Source organism: Bombus vancouverensis, chromosome 12, assembly GCF_051014615.1.
Source record: "Bombus vancouverensis nearcticus chromosome 12, iyBomVanc1_principal, whole genome shotgun sequence".
NCBI lineage: Eukaryota > Metazoa > Arthropoda > Insecta > Hymenoptera > Apidae > Bombus > Bombus vancouverensis.
Window position 1 is genome coordinate 2,646,573 of NC_134922.1, and position 24,238 is coordinate 2,670,810.

The window sequence follows — 24,238 nt, forward strand, 5'->3', positions numbered from 1 at the left end:
GGCCGGCTTATCTGACCAGCGAGAAACAAGCTTGTCGAGCAAACTAAAACCGGCCCGTGTGACGCGGGCCATAGGTAATCAGAGTCAGAAACTTTGCTTAATTTAACTTTGTTAATAAGCTGCTTCGCCCTGTACTCCTCCCATGAAAATGCTAAGGCGAATCGCAGATTCGTCGAATCGCGCGATACCGCTGCACTGTTAAACAAATTAATTGACACGTTCATAAGATACCTGCCGATAAATTTCTCATTTTTAATCCCAGAAAAATAATCTGTTTTAAATAACTTCAAAGAGAGAAAGGGGAAAATAGTTTTCAACGTCTTGTTTATCTTACTCGAGTATAACTGGTAAGATGTAATACACCTTAGCTAGAATTTGTAAATAAATAAAATAAGCAAACTGCAAAACTTATCGGCTATGATTGTTCGTATATACAGGGTGACCCTTCGGAAAGCAAATGGAATTCTTTATGCACAAATATGTAACATATTTTGCTCAAATCCATGAATCTTCAACTTTATGTACTCTACGACAGATAATTATGTGTATACAGGGTGGTTGGCAACTGGTAGTACAAGCGGAAAGGGGGTGATTCTACGCGAAAAAAGAAATCGAAAATATAGAATAAAAATTTTTCGTTTGAGGCTTTGTTTTCGAGAAAATCGACTTTGAATTTTCGCTCGGTACGCGTGCACTTTATCGCGTCTCGTTATAACGGATCTTACTGTAGATCGTTGTCTCGATGGAAAAATTTAAAAAAAAAACTTAAAAGAAAAAAATTTTTATTCTATATTTTCGACTTCTTTTTTCGCGTAGAATCACCCCCTTTCCGCTTGTACCACCAGTTACCAACCATCCTGTATATGTGTTGCGTTTAAAAATTTCGTTTCATAATCTCTTCCATGTCACACGTGCGTCTTTTTACTTCGTTTAACGTCAGAGCGAGGAAGCGGTCTTATCTTGCGTGAGTCAGCGTTTCTTCGATATTATATTTGTTTCGTAAAAAATTTGTTATATCATTATGAACTCGACCAACGTCCTCTATAAGACCGTTGTTTATTCAAATAGTTTTACTTATTGGCCAAACGTGGCTCCAATGGCTACTCGTCTTTTCGTTTGAACAATCAATTAATCCTTCGTTAATTCTTATCAGCGATCTATTAAAATTTTTTTACCAAAACTTTATGTCTGAAATAGTTTGAATATTTTTATATTTTCTTCTTCATCTTAAAATGTCAACTTCCACCGCTAATTCCAGACCAAATCCATTCGCATTTTTTTCACTTTCGTATTATTAATATACATATTATTTCATATCAGATATTCAAATATATCTAGATTAACGAACATTGAACAATTCTTAATAAAATTCACAAGAAAATTTTTCTAGCATCGATCATTATACTTTCCAAGATTCCAGCCTGCAAATTCAGGCGATTTTTTTGAACTTGCCTCCGACGTTTTGTAAGCAAATGAAGACAATTTGTGAACTTATGTCACGGAGCTCGACCTTTAGCAAGTTCGTGATCTCTGCTCTCGGTATGCAACCTGTTGCCTTCGTGGCAAAAAGGTATCTCATCTGTAAGTAGAGTTCGTGAATTTGTGGTGAACTTTAACACACCTCTGATCTACGAGGCTTCGTTAACGGTATAATAATTAATTTCTATTTCACGAAATTGCATGTAAATCGCCTGAATAAACGATTTCTAAATTAGACGTAGAAATTAGAATATTTTAAGATGAATTTGATGGAAAATTTGCAAAGAATATTATTATCGAATTTAATATTGTAGCATATATCATGCTTTGCTGCAAATGCACTGTAACGTAATTATTCAATTTTGCAGATATTTCGCTATAATTCATGGTGCGGTTAATAGTATTAATTAACATTATTAATACAATTAACGGTACAGTATGTATAGATTATTCGTAATTTCTGGTAAAGAACATAGTGGGAATAATAGTGGGAAGATAACTTGAAAAAATCATTCAAAGAAAAAAGAGAAAATGAAGTATCCAAGTGTATTAATTATTCTGATCTGTTTATAGCACGTATTAGTACATGTTACTATTTTAAGTTATCGCGAATCGATAATACGTAATTTATGGCTTCTTTCAGAGGGAAGTGCGAAGGGACGGGCTTGCGGAATAATCGCAGGTCGTTAAATATCAATCGGATGGTGAAATTGGTATTACAAAAGCACCGCGAGTTCAATTTGGTTATTCGATATAGAAAATGAGAGTGGAATTGGAGTGGAGCACAAGTGATGATAATTTTCCTTATAAAGGAGAATTATGAGTCGAGACGCAGGTGACGGGCGCGGTAGACGGCGTTTTTGACAGTACAATCATTTTTCAAGGGTGCGCGGCAAAGTGGTCGACAAAGAGAAATGACGAATAAGTTGAAGTCGGTGCGAAATGGCGGGACATTTTTTAGCAGGCAATGCTGAGTCTCCTATAAATATGTAATACCAATCTTCTAGCCGACTGTACCGAGCATTTTTACCCTTTCTGGACTGGCGTCGTTTGTCACATCTTGTCAAATTAAGCCTTGAACTTCCTTTTCATGGCAACGAGCGTGACGCACAAGAAACTCTTGCAAATAAGTAGTGTGACGTTACGCAACCTATACTGAGAGATATCTCTAGAGGGGCACCGAATCGATAGTGTGTAGTATGTATATGTAGTACGAATAGTAATCCTACTTAATGGCTCTCGAAGACGGCAGATTGACCAAGCCAATTGTTCAAACATCGGGTTAGGAAGATGATGGATGGAATTGAAGGAAATGAATAAATGGATCTTGGCAATGAGCTTGACAACGTGCCTCCTCGTTTCTCCTTCTTCTTCTTCTTCTTCTTCTTCTTCTTCTTCTGCTTCTTCTTCTTCTTCTTCTGGCATTATTGAGAAAAAGTAAGTTAACAGATCATTGGAACATGGATACTAACGATGGAGTTAAGTTTAACGGGAATCCAAGTCGGTCTTAATAGAAAAATTTTACTTGCTAAGAGACAATGTTTCATTTCCTATACTTAAAGAAACCACTTCAAAATTGTAGACGGCTATTTTGTCTCGAATCAAGTCTACGATATTGCGTGCGTATTATGTACATACTTTCCAATTACTATGTGTATCAGTAATTAGTGTTTATAAGTACATAGATTCTCGAATTCTATGGGTGCTTGGACTGGAGTTCGAAATGAGCTTGTACAATTTAATCCTAAATACTTACTTGCTAAGTTTCTTTTACAACAAATGTTTGCGTCACAATTGTTTAGAATTTTCAAATATAAATACGTATCGAAATTGGTTCAGTCCAATAATCTTGGGAACGCTTAGATAGATTGCCGAAAGGGATTCCGTAATACTACGAAATAAATTAAAAACTATTTAAAACTGTGTAAATTAATTCGATAAATTTTTGATAATATTGCAACACTACAAATTCATCACGTGTCACGACTGAGTTCACTTAAGTCGCGTACGTATTTACAACCGAAACGCGAGATAGATAACAAACAACGATAAAAACACATATTTACTTTCATCATTGAAATTTTCTCCGAATTCTTGCGTATAATCGCATTTACCAAAATAAATTTTTTTCTGTATATATATCGATATACGTATAATGTATGCGATAAGATCAAAATTTTTTAAGGTGTTTGAATTGATGGGATAATATCTTTGCGACACTGTAGCTAATTTTGATGGGAATTTTGTAATAGCCAAAGGATGACACACAGTGCACATTCGTGTAAGCGAATTTAGGAAATGCGCTAGCTGGGTTTTCACCTACGGCGAATTTACCCTGGTTCGATGTTTATAATTCGAGAAGGACCTGGCTTTAATTACCACCCTGCAGTGTTTACACGAGCCGTAATATTTGATGCGACCAGATAGGACCTTCGTTGACGTGGATGGACCGCATATCGCCAGAGAAATATGTATTATATCGAACATTTTACCGAAATACAAAGTTTTTCAACAGGATGTAAACGCGCAACGCTCTCGTGTTTCTACAGTTTTTTTCACTATCTTCGCTTAAAAAATCCTCCGATTGTCATCATACGAGATGCGCGCGTTGTATCGTATCTTCCAGAGACGCGTTTACCGGATTGATTTATGCTCCGTTATTTCCAGAAATATTTACACTTCCATGCGCATATTACGATAAATCAGTAAAATACCATTATTCTCTATATATACATATACATAGAAGTTACGATTTTCAAACTACGAAAGAGAGAATGACTTGCATTTTCTAATCAGGGCATATTTACTTGGTACGCGAACAGGGTGCATATAACGTGCTTGTTAACAATGCAAATGACTCGAAGCTAGGCTAGCAGAAAGAAAGAACGGAAGGAGAATAGCAACTGGTAAACAAAATGCAGAAAAATTGTTCAATTTCCGCGACCGGAGACTGTTTACCTCCAACGACCAAGGACGCGACATAACATAGCTTCAATAATTTATTATTTTATTCCTGGCTGCATCGCGGAAACACGCCAACAAAAATCGTACGTACACCGACGGGGAGCAAGAAAAATTCTCTAAAATCACTCTGATTAACTCCAAGAACTTATGAAAATATTACGTTCTTCATTATTTGAATTTTCTTATCTGGGAAAAAATAACAAGGAGAAGCGTAATGTTTACGGCAGTTTTAATCTTCTGTAAACAAACAGTTTATCAAACTAAAAAGTTAGTTCACAGATTATCGTTCATAATATTTGATTTACAGTACGGAAGATTTTGATCGCGTTTATACGTAATTTATATTTACGGGAAAAGATTGTTTTTTTTCTGCCATTGAAAGTATTGATCCTGCTTAACCGAAAAGATACCAAGAGTTCCCTTAAATCTCCACCTTTTCTATTTTGAACGCTTAGTGCATCGATGTTAGATGATGGATAAACCGCAAAATCAAACGGGCCCTTCATCAATCTTCTATTGTTCGAACTTGCAATTGATCACTCTTTCGCTACACAACCGAATAAATTAGGTAAAAGGAAAATACGAAATATATTTATAATTAATTAAACAATTGTTACGATGATTCTCTTTGATTCTTATAAAATATATAACATGTAGGATAGGATGGAACAAATCAATTGTCAAAAAGTCTACGAATTTTCCGAACGACTGGATATTTGCGCGAGCAACGCCCTTACCTGTTTTCCAAAAAGTTCTCGGAGAAAGAGAGGAGAAGGGGACGGGGATCCATATTAATTTCCGGCGGATACACGATCTTTTCGTAGTTTCCCTTATCTCTTCGCAGGTGTATATAAAAACGCCATCAGTCTCCGGTTCGCGCAATCGCCGTCAGGTTAAACCACGTAATAAAAATAGACACTCTAGCTGGCTCTTTTCCTTCCTCTTGGTTCTTCTTCTCGCTTCAACTCGTCCAGCTTCGCAGCCCCGCAAAAGGGATTCAGTCAACAATATGGCATGATGTTTGATGAGCCGATCGATCACGGCACCCTGTCAGTTTTCCGGTTGAAACGTTGCCCTGTATGCGCGTGATCGCGCGTGTTTGCAACCGCGTGCGAATGTTCTTTTATAAGCACCGAGATCGACTACCAAACTGTATATCTACCTAGAAATGTAGGAATAGATCGTATTTGCCCACATTTTAAAAAAACATTTTTTACCTTTTTACAAACAAACTACCTATCAGAAATCGATTTCTTGGAAAACTGACTTTTCTACGAAACCGATACGACGACCCATTTAAAAGGAAAAGAAAGAGAAAAATGAAGAATATTTCATATATTTTTCTACTTCATTAGATAAATTCTTTCGGTTGATTCGAAAGTACGTGTAAAATCTTACGATCAAGTTCGAAAGGTTACGCCTACGCAATACAGATGATTTACGTTTGCACGATGATGATGCATTTTTTTATAGAATCGTCATAGAAAGGGATGCAGATAAAATTTCGTAGAATTACGCATCCTCTGAAGCTGCCAAGGAAACACGATGATAAGGAAATAACGGACGCGATACCTATAAAGAACAATTGTCCCTTAAAAAACAGCAGAAATCTTTCAACTTATTGCCAACATCTAGATTGTCTTATTTCTATTATCTCGCGTAAAACAATTCCGAGTTATATTTACGTGGCCTTTGTTTCAGTCGGAAGCAATTAATAACGGAACAAGATAGTAGAACCTTGTATAATCACAAAATACTTATTGCATACGGTCTACGATATCTGAATATTCAAGAATTAATCAGTTCTGCAAAAGAGTAAGAAGAAGGAAGCAAAAACTGTCGTGTTTATTACCGGAAGAAATCACCACGAACAAACGTTTCTTCCATTTTATACCCTTCGATAGCTTCACAAAGAAGACATTTTCTTTATTAACGTCTGTGAAAGACGTTAGACTACATCCGCGCGTATTTATCGATGTTTCCTTTTCTGCAAAAAATTCTGCAAGTCCGTAATAATTGCTTCCAAAGGCGGCCATTATTTCTCTTTTATTATACGATGCGTGCATTTTTTTGCCCGAGTATTTTACGTTGAGGCACAAAAATCGCATCGACCGATGCGTTTAATTAATGAAGAACGCAGCTGGAACGGTGCACGAAGGAATTAATCGCTTTGATGAAGGTATTGTTTAATTCTACGAAATAAGTTTACCGAACTATTCTATTTTCCCCTACTGATAGCGTGTATACCACAATTTTTAAACTTCGATACCAAAAGAGTGCGTATACAATTTTCAAACTTTGTCACCTTTGTGCAATGCTCCTATGTTGTTATTGTCGTTGTTCACTTTTGAATAGCGCTTTCCCTTGCGGAATTTACACCGCGAAGGTGTATTGAATATATCGATGCCAGAAAGGGAATTTTAGAAAAAAAGCAAGCGAGAAATTGTGGAACGTAACGTTCGACGGACAAGAATTACATTGTGCGGGAGTGCGAAAACGAAACTGTCGAAAAATAGCGTAGAGGACTTTGTTTCACGTTAATAAAATCAGTTCGCCGTAACTGGTAAAAATAATCTCGCGGGGAGATTATTTGCGAACGATTTTGTATCGAGAAATCGTAGCTAACGGGAGGAATCGGTGTAAAATTCGGTAATTGGAAAATCTAGCGCGGAAATCTAGCGGAGTGGATCGGGGAGCGTGGTATCCTGGTTGCGGGTGAAGTCACGCGTCGCGACATAAGTATGCATGAAGTTAGCTCGAAGTCGTCTGAAATATTAACTAGCCAGACTTTTGGCCAACCGAAGACTGAAAACTGTTTACCGTAGGAGGCAACTGCACGATAGCAGCCAACGTTAAAATCTCGGCCCGATGCCGGCTGCTTCCTCGCCCGTTTGATAAATAATGCGACTCGCATTTTGCGCGGGAAAACTTTCGGATTGCACCGACACGACGCGACGACTCGCAGAAAGGGAAAGAGAGAGAAAGAATGTAGAAAGGGAGGACGGGAGCGGTCGGTAGCACAAGCAATTCAATTCAGACACCCCCCAAGCGAATTTTCATTCGAAAGTTTGCTTGGGCTTTTAATGAAAAGAAAGCCCCGGTTAGAGCCGATGCAGTGTGAAAATGTCCTCTTGCACGACTGCTGCCTATTCCGCTATTGCTCTACTCGCTCCTCTAACTCGATCGGTAGCATCATACTTTGAGTAGAATCCGCGAAAATCAGATTTGTGAATTGGTAACAATCTCTTAATAAAATTCAGAAAGATCTGTTGTTAGTTTCAAAGCTCTTACTATCCTACATTTAATCCTCCATTCCTCACGAAAAAATCATCGTCGATGTGGCCCGGTCTCGCTGAAAGTTGCCGAAAAGCTTGGAAAATAAACCCACTTCCGCGAATCCAGCGAGTGGAAACAACGCAGAAAAGCCGGTATCCGGTAAAATATTAAAAATACGTAGCCAACAGTTTCGCGTAGCAAAGATTTCCGAGTTTCACGGAGGATTCCTTACAAAGCCTGACTTATTTAACCCGGAGCTAGGTGTCTGCCTGTTTCCACGATCCCCTCTGACTCCGCCAACCTACATTCTGTCCCCACCCATGCGATTTTCGTTTCGGCGAAGGGGTGAAGACGAAAAGGGGGAAAGGACGGCGGGACAGAGAGGAAGGCGATGGAAGGTTGCAGGAGCACAGTGAAAGGACGAAATGCTCTTTTGTGGTCGCCCTCCACACCGGGAACTTTATTAATTGCGCGTTTTGTTATGCAGATGCCTGCAGACCGAGCCAGCCACCTTCTCCTCTTTCTCCTTCCTCTTTCTCCTTCCTTTTTCATCTTTCCTCTTTCCTCATTTCTCTTTCCTTTTTCCTCTTTCTTCTTCCTTCCTTCCCCTTTCTTCTTTCCTCTTCTGTCTTCGATAGAAGGCGAAGCTTTCCTCTCTACGACTCGTGTGTCCAGGATCATTAAAGGATTACTTTCTCTCTCTGTGTCTCTTTCTCAAATTTGTCGCCTTCAATTCAGTCAAAGTTATTTCTCTTTCCCATTTAGGTGTGCGCAAAACTTTCAAGTTTCGTCTGGCTGGCCTTTCGTGACTACTAGCCCGGTGCAAACGTGAAATTAGCCTTTCAGGATGAAACAACAAATTTTGGCTGCTGTCGATCGAACCGGCTGGATAGTCAGAGTCGTTAATTCGCGTTAAAGTGCTAATAAGCGTTGTGGTCAGTAAGCAAGAAAGTGAAGATTTTGAAGAGATACCTAGAGAACAATATCTTTGTCTCAACAGAAATGAATTCATTGGTTGTAAATCTTCGTTCGGAATACGTATTGAAAAACAAGACGTATTATCGCTTTTCAGCATGGTATGGATTTACGTTCTCATTTTAGGAACGTTCCGCCAATGAAACCGGGATGTCCTGATCTCTTGGGTGATTCAAGGGACTTAGCTCGTACATTATGTCAGCGTTTAAGAAGCGAACAGCGAGGAAAGAAATCCAGCCTTTGTTGAGAAACTTTGCTCTCGGGAATTCCGGGCTCGGAACGAGGCAGCATCCAGCTGCTTTTAATTTCCAACTAAAAAACAAGAAAGGAAAGAGTAGATGCTCGCGTCTCCTGGCGACTATTCGTGAAAATTGAACGTCAGTCTTCCACAAACGAGACGTTTTAGATGTTTTCCCTCTTTTTTAAGGAGCATTAAATAAACGAAAAATTGCTACAAGTTTTAGCAATCATATCCAGTCGTTCAAAACTGATATTTAGCCATTAAATCGCTAGAATTATTTTCATTCGATCTAGTGCCTATATTTTTTGCTGTATAATTATGTTTAGCGATAATCGCCAATTTTAACACGATAAGAAAATATAATGTAATATAGTTTATAAATTACAGAAGCATATCAAGCTTCTCCAAATACTAATAAAACTTACATTTACGATACCTCTAAAAAAACCAACTGTATTGTATGAATTTCGATTAATCGAAATAGTTTCTCTCGAAATATTTTAAATCGGTCAGAACTCACGTTGAAATAAAAAAAAATTAAAATAAAACTAAATTAATAATCAACTCACGCGTTGCACTTAATTAATATTTCCATAAAATATTATTATATATATTGTATTTCTAACTTGCTCTCGAATGCTTAGCTACGTAATTGCGTAACTGCTCCACTTTCTGCGACAAGGCCGATCATCTTATTATCATTCCAAGGGAAAAAACTGCACGGTGAATTTTGTTCAGAAAGGGAAAGAAATATCAACTTATCGTTTACTACGTCTCACATATTTTCCACAAAATTAATATATCGTGTTACATCATAAATTACCGTATACCGTAAAAATTATCGGAAATGTAAATAATACGTTACAGCCGTCGAAAGTTGAGAAAGAATTTAATAAAAAAAGGAAGAAAATGGAGAAGGCACTTACTAGCAGACGAAAGAAACGAAAGGTGAGAAGCTAGTTGGGATAAACGTTAAAAAGAGAAACTGGAAGAAGGGGGAAAGAAGAGAGGAAGAAAGAGGATCGCTCTTAAGTTATTATTAAGGTATATTTCCCCGAGGGATGTTTCGCTTCAGCTCAACTAATGACGGCATCGGAGTAGGAACAAATTTGAACGAACCCGACTTTGTCGCATCGTACCTCTTTCGTTCGCGTGCGCTAATTTCTCCTTCGTCTTCGTATATCGACTAGCTTTTTTAATAACGTTTTCCTCCTAATAATATTATTCGATAGAAATGAAAGACGTTAGTCGGTTACATAATTTTTTAATCATCAAAATAATTAATGATATTATTTACGAGATATTATTAATTTCTTGATATAAACACTTACTTCTTTCTATATTTATCCCAGACGTCCTAGATTATGAAGATTTTATTGAAATTAATAGTAAATTTAGATTTATATAAGAAAAAAATATCAGAAATATCGCGAGTCCTTTCATCTCCGCAAGAGTTTTTTCTCGATGATCGACTCGATTCAGCTAATAATAAGTATGTACATAGCTATTTTTCCTTCGCCTGGAAGATGCATCGTACCGAATAAATTACACGGCTTTAGTATTCGTTATTTGTCGATACGATGCACAGACACGTACTACTTACAAGTTATTCAATAATAGATTCCTTTTACCTTTTAATTTCTTGCATAAAATCTGAAAGACGTTTCATCAGTTAGTTCGATTACATAATCGCTACGCTGTCCATTAGAAAACGCGCAATGCTTCTTTAAAGACGATGCTAATGCCAGTAATTCGATGCAGTCTGCATGAAAATCTATTCTAATCTAATTACGACAAGGAGTGAATAAAAATAGAAGATAAATTCTCTTAGAAAAACATCAGATTCTTATTCCAACAATAACCATTCCAGTAGTAACCATTGCACAAATTCGTTACGCGTAATCTTGAATTGAATTTGTTGTTGTTGGAATTCTACATTTTTTAAAGAATATATTTAAAGAATAAAATTATAAAAATCATAATAACACCTACGATGAGGGTAATTGTACTTTACTTTCCTACCCGAAGAATCTTCGCCATTTCAAAAGATATCCTCTATTAACGACGAACTTTATAAAGGTATTACATCGTAAAACAGAGATAAAAGTATGATATCGCATTAAGTATATTCGTGATAATCGATGATTTTCTAACGAGTGGAATTTGAAAGTTTCAACTCGTATGTGAAATACTACCGAGAATATCAATAGCAGTTTTGTTAAATGAAAAAGTTCGAAATTCTAAATATTCTGAAAGAGCAGGTAAACAACGCGACAAATCAATTAAAATTATCAAGTTCACCTTGGCCGAGTATTCATGAGGCTATCATTGAGATTAATATCGAATTAGCATTCCGCGTGCAAGCAACTTCCTTCATGCATCTGTTTGTGTTTTGCCCGGTTTGTCATCTACCAAACAAGCAGCCATACGGTTTCCGCCACCTCCTTGTCTGCTGTATATTAAACGGTGTTCGTGATTCGCAAGTCAAATTGAATTCCAGACTATTGGCATATTCTCAACAAGCTTTAACAATGGAGTCTGATACACGAGTCTCCCTACTCTTTACCAGCCTTCTGGCCAGCCGTCATCCCACTTTCGGGTAGGAGTGGTACGCTTCGAGCACGAAACCCTCCGCCCTTTTTCTTCTTCGGTTTCCTTCAATTTCCGCGGGCAGGAAAGCCATGGCGGTGCAAGCTCTCGGAAATTGGAAATAAATCGCAGAGATATCGATGCAAAATACGCGACGCCGATCGCGACCATGACTTCGTTCCGTTTTCTATGATCATCTAGTAACTTGTTTAAGATACTCCAAAGTTTTCTTTTTCAAGTACCAATTTATCAAGTACCAATTATTTCTGACGTATGAAATGTCCGTTTGAACGTTTCAGATCCTTCACCGAGTTGAAAAAGTATATCGTAGTTCGTATGCGGCGCAAACCTATTCATTCGCATACCTCATACGGTATATGTTTTGTTTAAGATAATGTTGGAAATGTTCTTTCGCCACATACGGAATATATTTAAGAAAGGAAAAATGTAGAGGAAGAAGGAGAAAAGAAGAAAAAGGAGGAGAAACAGGAGGAAGAGAATGAGTAGTCGAGGCATGGAATAATTAAGCGATTACCGGTGATTGGAGACGGATTTTTCGTCATAGCGGAGATTTAATTGGTCGAGATGTAGTGAGGAAGATAGGCGGTTGCATTGTCTGCAGGATGTTAAGAGGGTTAGCGCTGGAAGTATAGGGGGAGATGCTCGAGATGCTCGGTCGGCGCTGGATGCCAAGGGTGTGCAAGGGTGCTGGTGTAATGAAGAGCGACAGTGGCGTCCGGAGCTATCGCTAATTTGCCGCTAAGTGGCCGGCTTTGTTTCCGTACGTTGATCCCATCGTTCGCAATATCCTGGATCTGAGGCGACGCGACGTTCCGTGCCGCTCAAGAGAGACATCCAAATAACCCGCGGCCGTCTACTTCGAGCGCAATTCACTGTTGGCTAATTTCGACGATCGACTCAAGGAAAAAAGGAAATCGAAAACCATTAAAATATAGACACATTGTAGCGGTCCTATTCGTCCAATGATCGAAACTATCGTTAACAATTGTTATTTCTCTACAAATTGGATTATTCGAATATTATAATTTTCGACAAAAGGTTCGGTAATGAATCGAATCGGTTAACATTTAAAAGAAAAATATTTGAGATATATCGTTACCGAAGTAAGAATAAAAAGAAATACGAAGAATATTAAAAATAATAATACAACGAAATACGTAAGGATACTTGGCATGCGCGTTGAAACGAAATATATGGTAGATGATCGATTTATACAAAATTGAATACATATTGCTTTATGCGCTCCGAGCATGAAGTAAAATTTCTTTCAATGTAGTGTAAAATAGCATAATAACATTTACATGGTCTTCTGTAATCTTTACGTTACATAACTTCTTACATTACATTTACGAAATATATATTTGAATAATGTTATCTGAAAACGTAAAAAAATTAATTTTTCTGTGATATCGAAATAACCAAACTAGTACTAGACTGCATCGACTATCATTTCGTGACGATATTTCAGAATGTTCGTTATATAACAAGATTTGCTTTATCGTCTTAAATTACACCGTAAATTGTCGTAAATTGTCTAAATTGTTCTAAATTGTCTTTTATACGAAAAAAGCGTTCGTAGAAATAGTCACATAACATAATACAGTAACCAGAACACAAGAAAATTTTCGATTCTAGACCCCGTGTACCATAACAATTACACAGCGGAAATTGCACTGGCAAGTCTAATATAACATATTCAATTAAAAACACGAGATAATCTCCGTGAGCCGGTAAACAAACAAAATAGTAAACAACGAATTGTTATATCGTGTAGGGTGTTTTTTCGTACAATTTCCTTCCGAAGTAATGTTTCATATGTATAAGAAACAATTAACAAATACTTTAAAGTGCTGCAATTGGACGAATTATCTTCATTAATTCGTTAAGTAAATAAATCAGTTTCTTTTAGAATCACGAAGCAATTTATGTTGCATCACAATCAGTGGAATTATTTATCAAGAAAAATTGTATACGTATTATCTTCCTCAGCGTCAGACAACGATAAGCGAACTACGCGAATGATTGTGGTTATTTAGAATAACCAATCTCACCGACTTCGTCAAGATCATAACATGTCATAAGGTCAAAGTATTGAATATTTTCCTTGTGCAAAAAACCGCTCTGCAACCCCCCCCCCCCCCATAATCGGCTCGCAAACATTTATTTTTATTTGTATACTTGACTGTTTGAAAACTTCAATGGGAAAAGTATTTTAATAACAAAAACCAATTAGCTCTACAACTACAAAATAAATGTATTGTCAGACGGACAGAAGATGATCGCAAGTACTTATTAACGAATATTATATCGAAGATTGGTTATTAAAAATTTCAGAACGACCGATTTCTTTTCCTTGAAAGCTATGCTCCGGGTATGTTTAATTAAAATTTCACGGCCTAAATTCCATCGATCCATCTTTTTCCAAATATGTAATCATTAATTGCAATCTATGCCGAACATGTTAAACTAATTATCCAACTGATAAAACCGGTAAAACTGATGAAAGTGGAAGGAAAGCGATGAAATCAAACGCAAGGGAGTTTCACAACGTCGAGACGCTCCTGAATCCTGATATGCAGACACGAATTCCCCTACATAGGAACTCTACGCATAGGCCGACTCTTAGTCTTCTTGGTCAGAGAACACAGCGCACATCGTGTTATCGCTAAACTCTGGCGCCTACACCGACTACTTTACCATGGAGTATCTACCGATCGCTTTGTCCATACTGGCAGCAGTACTCGTCGTTATTTACTATTTTACCACGAGAAATCATAATTTATTCAAGAAGCATGGAATTCTGCATATTCCACCAACGCCACTGTTTGGAAATATGGGTCCCTTCCTTAGACGACAGTGCACCATGTACGATTTTATTCTCAAAATTTATCAATTACATCCTGAAGCGAAATATGTTGGCTTCTACGAATTTCTGACGCCTGTTCTAATGCTCCGGGATCCGGAACTGATTAAAGCTGTCACTATCAAGAACGTCGAACAATTTCCGGACCATCGTCCGTTAGTGTACGAGGAAGTGGACCCTTTGTTAGGAGGAATGTTATTTTCTCTGAAAGGTGACCAATGGAAGGAGCATAGAAATATGTTGTCTCCCACGTTTACTTCTAGCAAGATAAAAGGCATGTACAAACTGATGACCGATTGCGCGGTCAAATTCGTGAACCATTTAACGAAACTGCCGGAGAACGAGCGTGAAATGGAGATGAAGAGCCTTCTGAGTAAATATACAAACGACGTGATCGCTACCTGCGTGTACGGTGTCTCCGTGGACACAATAAAAGATCCAAATAACGTGTTTTACGTATACGGTAAAATAGGTACAACCTTAGTAACTTTCAAAAAATCTTTAACAATGCTGATGCACAAAAACGCCCCTTGGTTAGCGAAACTGTTGCAATTTAAATACGTAGAAAGCTATATTGCGAAATTTTTCTCTGATATCGTGACAGACACGGTCGAAGCTAGAGAAAAGACTGGCGCTTATAGATCGGACGTCATACAGCTATTGCTAGAGACTAACAAGAAGAAGGAGCTAGGAAAAGGTATGAGCGTAGAAAGTATGGCCTCTCACGCTTTCAGCTTCTTTTTCGGCGGGTTTGAAACCGTCTCCGCGCAAATTTGCATAGCGACGCACCTGTTAGCCGAGAATCCAGATGTTCAAGAAAGATTACAGCAAGAAATCGACGAAGCATTGGAAAACAACAACGGCCAATTAACCTACGATGCTCTAAACGAGATGAAGTATCTAGATGCCGTGATGAATGAATCTTTGCGACTGCATCCGATAGCTATATTCATGGACAGACTATGTGCTGAAGATTTCGAACTGCCACCTGCGTTACCCGGTGACAAACCTTTCACGATCAAGAAAGGAATGAACGTTTGGATTCCTGTGAAAGCGATTCATCACGATCCTAAGTACTACGAAAATTCTTTGAATTTCGATCCAGACAGATTTTTTAAAAATGGTAAGAAGATTATGAACTCGGACACGTATATGCCATTTGGCCTTGGGCCCAGAATGTGCATCGGAAACCGGTTTGCACTCACAGAGATGAAGGTATTGCTATGTCACCTTCTTGCCAAGTGCAATGTCAAGATCGGACCGAAAACGACAACTCCGTTAGAATTCGAGAAAGGTGTGATAAGCGCCACTGCGAAAAATGGATTCTGGTTGATCATTGAGCCAAGGAAAAGTTCTTATCGCTTTGCCCAGGTTAACGGAGCTGCCAATGGAATTTGTACAAATGGAATATGAAGTAAAATAACCTTTAATTTCCTTGTGTAGAAAATTGTAAACCTTTAAAATGATACGTTTATCATACGTTCACATCATTAAACGATTAATATCATGTAATGTACAGCTTGCGAAATATAGTTCACATGTCAGAGTTTGAAAAATCAATTACTCGAGATAATCTCATACTGTAAAACGCAAGAACGTATTAAATTACACTTGTTACACGTAATTACACTTGTAGTATCGTACGTTACTCTGGTGCTATCTCATCTCGAATACGCGCCGGCAATATGGACGCCAAGCACTGAGAAATCCTGTTAACTTCCGGAAAATATCCAACATCATTTTCTCAGGTTCCTTGCGTATAAGAGGGGCGACCTGATGCCATATAACGATCATGATAATTCAGCGATTATTGTCTCAATTGAATATATTGTAAGTAGAGCAGCGTAGGACTGTTAACGAATTATCATTATTACGCAATATTTGGAACAACAGAATTAACTGTCCTGATCTTACAATACGTATTAACTTTAACATTCCCTCCTATGTCTTCAGCATTCGATATTATTTCATACGCCTAATCGCCAATCGACATTCGGTAACGATATCATCAACAGAATCTACAGAATTAATAAATACATCGACCAACTCGACTTCCTTTATGATTCGCCATCAAAGTGTAAGAAAAATCCGTTTGTGAAATAATGCAATATCTTCTATCTTTGTGCGACACTGATAGTAGATATTGTATATTGATTGTCATATTGTATTTTATGAAACTTATGTTGTTAAACTTATGTATAAAAATTTGATTGTTTAACTCGTTATGCTTCTAATATTTCGCTACATTAGAAAGGTGTTTTCCCGTTAATAAAATTTGTTGTTATTATTATTATTTACTTCATTATTATTAAACGGTTAAAAAAATTGACAAACTATCGTTTCCCGTATCTGTTTCTCATCAGCGATAACTTTGGCACGTAACACCGAAAGCGCTGCATCATTCTGTAGTAAATATTAGGTTGTATTCAACGCAATTTCTATCTGAACGATAAATCTATCCATTAGTAAATACCTACAACGCTACGTCAGGCGACAAACAAAATCATGTAGTTACTTCTAAATTAAGCGGAACATTTACAGCTCGTCATTATCATGATAATATTTCTGCATCCTAATATAGTCGCATAGAGTTGCGTTTAACTTTTTTAAATTAAAACTTTAGAAACGATACCGGAAAGGTTGATATTACCATGTTTGTATATACTTCATTTTACAAAAAAGGAAGTTTCATTTTTTTCTATAGAATACCACAACAGGCATACTTTACAAAGTTTCTTATATTTGAATCAAAAACGGAATTAAGCATGTATACCTTTCTTTATCTTTATCTGTTACATGCGGATTCCAAAAAATTCCATCAAAGAAAGACTTAAGGTTGATGTTTCGTATAAGTAACGACATATAAATAACTTAAAACGGTCGTGTTAGATGAATTATTCCGTATACTAATTTATTACCTAAAATTGGTTAAACAAAGAATTAGTTTCTTTGCGAATCACGGTGCAACATGTGCGACATTTTAATTAATGGAATAACGAATGGACAGCAATTATTTTCATAACAAAAATCGATCGAAATTTTTGATTCGGAATTAACAGTTCACGGTAATGGAATGGTAGTGTCCAACTATTAACAACGAATTTAATCTGATAAGGAATGCTTATTTATGTATCTATGTCAGTAGGTACGTAAGACTCACGCGTTAACAACGATTAAGGACGGACGGCTGTTTTGTTTATATGTTTTATGCTTCTTTCATGCTGTATGACATCATCGAACAATTGTATGAAAATATTCCTATGATATTGAAATATCTTATCGAATAATCTTATCGATTAGTTCCGTTTAGTCATTAGAACTAACACCTTTTTCCGAGTAGGTTATCCGTTTATCCGTCCATATAATCTATCGGTGTACCGAACATCTCACATCTGTTATAAAAGATTTGAATTTTTACATTCCCGACTCGATCTTTGCTCTGCCTCAATCTATTCCAATTATTCACATAGGAATTTATGTCAATGTTTCGTCGACAGAATGATGTCGCCCGTGAACGATGATTTTGTTTAGATTCTAACTTTATAATTAATCGATTCGCTAACATTTAATTAATTCGTATGAAAATGTAAGGCCACATTAAGTAGTCTCTGATTACTATGTTTGCATTATGAAATATCGTTATTTCAGATAAGACGGCAAATGGCGTGCAGTATCGTCCGAGAATTGATCTAAAGGCAATCAGATAAGTTAACCAAATTATCAATCGGTCGACATAACAAAACAAAAATGAGTATCAGTTGAAATAACTATAAGGAAACATGGAGTGGTAGCCTAGTTTTTGCCGAGTCACGCTTGGTTTAAGAAGTAACGTTTAAAAGTTAGGGAATAGAACATGCTTGAAATGCCCCTGCATATCGGGACACAGACACGTTCCCTTCTATATGTATGTACTTATAAAGCTACGCGATAAATCGTTGGACAATCAGTCATCTTACTAAGCGGACGCTGTGCAAGATATCGTGTCGAAAGTGAAAATTCCAACAATGGCTTTAATTTAATATTCAGAATGGAGTATTTGTCCTTTGGTCTGTCTTTGGTAGCGATACCTGTCGCTACCCACTATTTCGCCACGAAAAATCATAATTTATTTAAGAAGCATGGTGTTTTTTCGACTGTTGACGGAGAGACGCGATCGCGAGGAAGCGCATCAACGGGAGTTTAGACAATCGACACCACGAACTGATCGACCCCCTATTTCGATTAGGATAATAGAGGTAGCTTAATGAGTATAATGCTTGATTAACAGTTCAAAGATAGTATATATCTCCAACAACTTTGTAGAAAAGATAGTTACGTTGGTGTGTAAGGTATAAGTTAAGTAGGTCAATGATTAAAGGATTGACGGAAATCCGGTAAAGAGATGTTGACTGTTATAAAGATGATGAACCAGTGAAGTCCGGTGACGATGCTGTTGCAAAGGGAAACTTTTACTCGGTGGTGATCGCCCCACCACTGCTCGCGTGAGGATGGAATCCTTGGAACCATGGGAAAACCCACGTTTCCCCAATTTTTACCTGATGACGCAATAAGGAATCTCTTGACTTATTATTGATTATTGCGATCCGTTTAATTCTATGTGCACAGCTGCTGGCTGCCTCGAACGTAAAGAGTCACCGGACGTAACACATGGAATCCTACACATTTCACCGTTGCCATTGTTTGCAAATATGGGATACTTTTGCGCCAGACGGACCACCTTGCAAGACACCATTTTGGAAACCTACCAACTTCATCCCGAAGCGAAATACGTCGGCATATACGAGTCACTCACGCCTATCATAGTACTTCGTAACCTCGATTTGATCAAGTCCATCACCATGAAGAATTTCGATCACTTTACCAATCATCGTAACTTCGTCGATAAGAATCCTATCTTTGCCGAAATGCTATTTTCTATGAACGGCGAGCAATGGAAAGAGCAGAGAAGCATGTTGTCGCCAACGTTTACTTCCAATAAGATTAAGGACATATTTAATCTAATATCTGGATGTGCGATCAGATACGCGGACTATGTACTTGTCGAAACTGACAGAAGACGAGGGTGAAATAGAAATGGAGCATCTGTTGACTAAATATACTAACGACGTAATCGCTACCTGCGTCTACGGCGTATCTGTCCACACCGTCGGAAGTTTACAACATTGAGGAAAGCTATGAGAATGCTAACGCAAAGGAACCTACCCTGCCTGACTAAGCTTCTCCACCTTCGATTTCTGGAGAAGCATATAGCAAAATTTTTCACCTAACAAGTTATCAACACGGTTGAGGAGCGGAAACGCGGAAACGGAAACTTGTCGGTCAGACATTCTACAGTTATTCATGGATGTGACTGATAAGAAAGATCCAGGAAAAGGTATGAGCATGAAAAACACGGTTAATCACGCTTTTAGCTTATTCTTTGGTGGAACTTATTCCGTTGCAACGCAGACGAGCTTTCTGTTCTACTTTCTAGCCGAAAATCCAGAGATTTTGAAACAGGAGGAAATCGACGAAACATTGGAAAATAATAACGGACAATTGACTTACGATGCCATGATCAACGAAGCGATGAGATTGCAACCAATTACCGTATTCTTGGATAGACTATGTGTGAAAGATTTCGAGCTGCCATCAGCCTTACCTGGTGAAAAACCTTTCACCGTAAAAGCAGGAATGAACATCTGGATACCTGTTGACGCGATTCATCACGATCCCAAGCACTACGAAAATCCGCAGAAATTCGATCCGAATAGATTCCTCGAGAATCTATCAGAAAGAAGATCATAAATTCGGGGGCGTTTATGCCGTTTGATCTCGGTTCCAGAATCTGTATCGGCAATCGGTTCCCGTTAACAGAGATAAAGGTATTGCTGTGTCACATTCTCGCCAAGTGCAATGTCAAGATTGGATCGAAGATGTTGCTTCCGTTGCAATATGAGGAAGGTGTGATAACCGCCTATGCTAAGAATGGATTTTGGCTGAATGTTGAGCCCGGAGAAAATTCTTACTGCACATTTCAAACTAATGGAACGACAAAGTGCGTATGATCAATGGAATTTATAGGAACTGAATTTAGGAATGAGCGATCTTTAACACGATACGTTGAAATCCTTCTTTGTATCCTGCTTTGTATGGTTTTTCTCAATTAATCTCGATACTGATTGAAGAGTGCTACTTGCTTTACTTAAGTATGAAATTTCCTACATAATTCGTGGCTTGGTTGATTATACGTTTTTGCTCATGTATCGAACAATTAATGTCATGTAATGTACAATTTACTAAACATTATTTCTTTGTCAGAGTTTGGTAAAAAATGTTTTATTTTATATCGACTATTTTGTAACATAATTTAAATATTAAATTAGGAAAATTCGTTTAGCATAAAAATAGAGTAAACTAAATTCAAGGATGCATGTGTCTCAATTATTGGATAAAAGAAGTTCTTGGATTCCAATTAATGAAATAAAGCTATTGTGGATTAATCGTCGAGCCTAGACCTTTCGGTTTTGTTATTGTTCATCTCTGGTGTCTAAAGATTAAATAAAAGAAATGACTAATCACGAGTATAGCTAAATGAATAGTATGATGGATCTAATCGATCAGAAATACTTGGCTTTTTATTTTATATTTTCAGAAACAATTTATAGTTCATTTAATGTTCTGTACAAAGATAAATATTTTTTTGCTCAAAACAAAATATTTTATCGTAATTCTTTTGTTGTAAATTTCAGCGTAAAATACATTACTCCGGTTAATTTCGTACAAGTACGCATAATTTAAATTGAGATTGACTAGGCAATACTAGATAGGAAAAAATATATAAAATACAATAACATTAGATTGATTACTGCTCTAATAGTACGTACATATGTACATGTACAATCTAGGTTAGCTCTTCTTCATTCTTGATAAAATTTTGTTTCAAGATTTCTGTTACAATACCATCCACGATAGTTCCAATCAATAAAAAAATAATCTGTGCACACTTTAAACTCGATTATATAAAAGGGAAACGCGCCTCTGGGCCCTCAAACATTAAAATAATTATTTGGGCGCAAATAAAGTCGAATTCATTCGGTTGTCATCTAAGTTATTGATTATATCAAAGGGAAACGTGAAAGGGATACGTCATAACTCGCGAATATCGCGGGCCACAACTCTAGGCAAATGGAATTAAGAACACAAAACTGAAAGGAAAGGAAATACGCGTATAAATACTTTACATTATTATTGAACAAAATTAAAATCTAAGAATATCGAAATAGAAACAAGGAAGAATGAGACATCCACTGACACGTACCGCCTTGCACGCGCTCTCCTGAATACAATACACAGTACAATAAGCAAGTAATGGAAGTTAAGATGCTACAGTCTTCTCATACAGCAGCTACAGTGACAAACAAGTGACACGCGCCAAAGGCTGAAGTACTGGCATCAGCAAGGTAACCACGTGTTGAGCAGAATACGATGTATCATGAGCAGAAACTGATACTGCAAGAAGAATGCAGCAGCAATACTTCCACGAAACCCACATAAGCTGAAACCCTAACACTTCTCGAAAGACACCAGCAGAACTGAAGATTGCAGCGTCCGCAAAAGTAATCACGTACCAAAACTCCGCGCTATCATAGAATAATCCATCACGTGACAATTGGCCATGATAGTCTTAGTATAAATAAGGGTAACCACTTAGAAATAAGCAGTCCAGTTAAAGTCCGTAACGTAGTTCAGTAAAAATTTGTAGAGAAGCAGTTCAGTTGAAATTTTGTCAAAGCGCAGTTCAGTTAAAAATTTTTCAAGGGTTCAGTCAGTTCAGTTCAGTTATTGACTTCAGTTATTCAGTTCAGTTATAGAGTTCAGTCCAAGTAGTTAAAATTTTGTCAAGAATCAGTTAAAAATTTATCGAGAGTTAAGATCAAGTTCAGAAGAACAGTAGTCTTTACGAAGCAGAGAATTGTTCTAATCCAATCTTTAAGTAACGTCAAGAAGTAGAACCGAGCATTTTATTAATCGTTAACCATTCATACAGTCAGTCTTCCAATAACTATATTGACTCAGTACGATATTCCAGGAGTGCGATCGACTATACATATAAGCAAGGTGAGAAGCTAAACATTGTAACATTTTCTTCTTCGATTTCGGACTTGTACTACATATACAATTTCAATAAAACTATTCATTGACTATTATTTTCATCAATCAAGAAGATATTGAAAATATTTATTTATTCCAAGGAGACTTTAATCCTTCTCGTGCTAGTACTCCTGCACATAGCGAGAAAGCCGAAATGTGAAAGTTTATTTACCAGTCGTATTGATACGCTAGTTAACGCTATTCATACGGTTATATTAACGAATTAAAATATGAACGATACAACAGTTTAGAAATTCAAAATAGTGACGCGCTCTAGAAGGGTGCGACAAGTTTTTGGAATCATTTCATTCAGTCGTTTGCCTTGTTTCAAAATTAGCGAATGGGAGTCGAATTAATCGAAATAGTTAATAACCACTTCTGGTGACAGCAACTACCGTTTTCATTTAAATATAATTCGAGAATTCTAAGATTCGACATCTAGAGTAACATATAACGGCTACGAATACCGAAGATCAAGACCAAATCGTAACAAGTGTTTCAGTTCGGAAATAAAAATAGACACTTTTTTTAAGTCTTTGTTGATAAAAAATGATTCAAAATGTAAAAGAACCTTTTTACAGACCCCTTTTTCATTTTTTCTCGCCAACTGTTTGTCGCACGAAAAAGAAGTGTAATAACACGCAGTTGTCTGCATCTAGTCTGTCAACTATTGTTTTTTTATACATAATCAATAATTTAAATAACTATTTTCATGTTTAAAGATCCAGTGACACGTTTTCCTCTTACATAATCGAGCACATAATCGAGTATACATGTACGTGACATGATATAGCGAAATTGTAAATCCAATTACGATTTCAAACAATGGTATTTATAATGTCAAGAGAAACCGATAGTAAAAACATGAACAGATAAGGGCCTGATGCCTCTATCAGATCGGTACGAAGAAACTTCTAATACAAAGACAATGTTATTAACATTTATAATTATGTTAAAATTTCTCTTCCTCGCGTTAAAATTTATCAAAATAGTAATTGATATGAAGTGTCTCTGGAAATGCAAATTCTCTATTTTCATCCATTCTTAAAATTAACCCGAGCGAGAAGATCTAAAGACTACAAAATGCATTTTTTCAAAAATTAAACCTCAAATAAGAAATGCTACATTTTCAATTTGCTTTTACATAAGGAATGGTCCTTTTATCCATGTGTCCGATGCACACAACTAATCTGGATAGAATGAACAATTGATAGTGATAAGTAAATAGGAAAACGGAATCTAATTTTAAACAAAAATATTTCGCTACATATTTTGTATTTTTGCAAAAAATCAATGATTTATTTAATATTCCGTAAAGGCACAAATATTCCTTCACCAAAATTGAAGTATTAGCAATTTGAATTTTTATCAAGAATATGTTTAATTTACAAAAATTAACTAATGATCACTTCGCGTTTCCGTCTTCCGTCCGCGATAATTTTTATTCTGCGCATTAAAGTACTGCGTAAAACGTCACACAATCAATAAAAATTAATAATAATCTTTTTCTTATGCATATAATCCTCTGTCCGCAAACTTTTATTCTTATTTGTATACTTGAATGTTTGGGAACTTCAGTGGGAAAAGTATTTTAATAAGAATAACAAATTAACTCTACAACTACGAAATAAATATATTGTCAGCTGAATAGAAGACGATCGTAAGTACTTATTAACGAATATTATATCGAAGATTGG

At 36.8% G+C, this 24,238-nt stretch overlaps 1 protein-coding gene, 1 long non-coding RNA gene and 1 pseudogene across 3 annotated transcripts in view; 2 read left to right on the plus strand and 1 right to left on the minus strand.

Moving 5' to 3' along the window:
* The window catches only part of LOC117164964 (membralin), a 161,625-nt gene that overhangs the window by 11,474 nt on the left and 125,913 nt on the right, over nt 1-24,238 (minus strand). The gene's annotated exons all lie outside the window — the stretch shown is intronic.
* Nucleotides 2,692-9,382, plus strand: LOC143303411 (uncharacterized). Its single transcript, XR_013059635.1, has 3 exons — nt 2,692-2,916; nt 8,485-8,654; nt 8,821-9,382. It is a non-coding gene; the product is annotated as an uncharacterized LOC143303411 (long non-coding RNA).
* LOC117165010 (uncharacterized) lies at nt 14,152-22,607 on the plus strand (annotated as a pseudogene).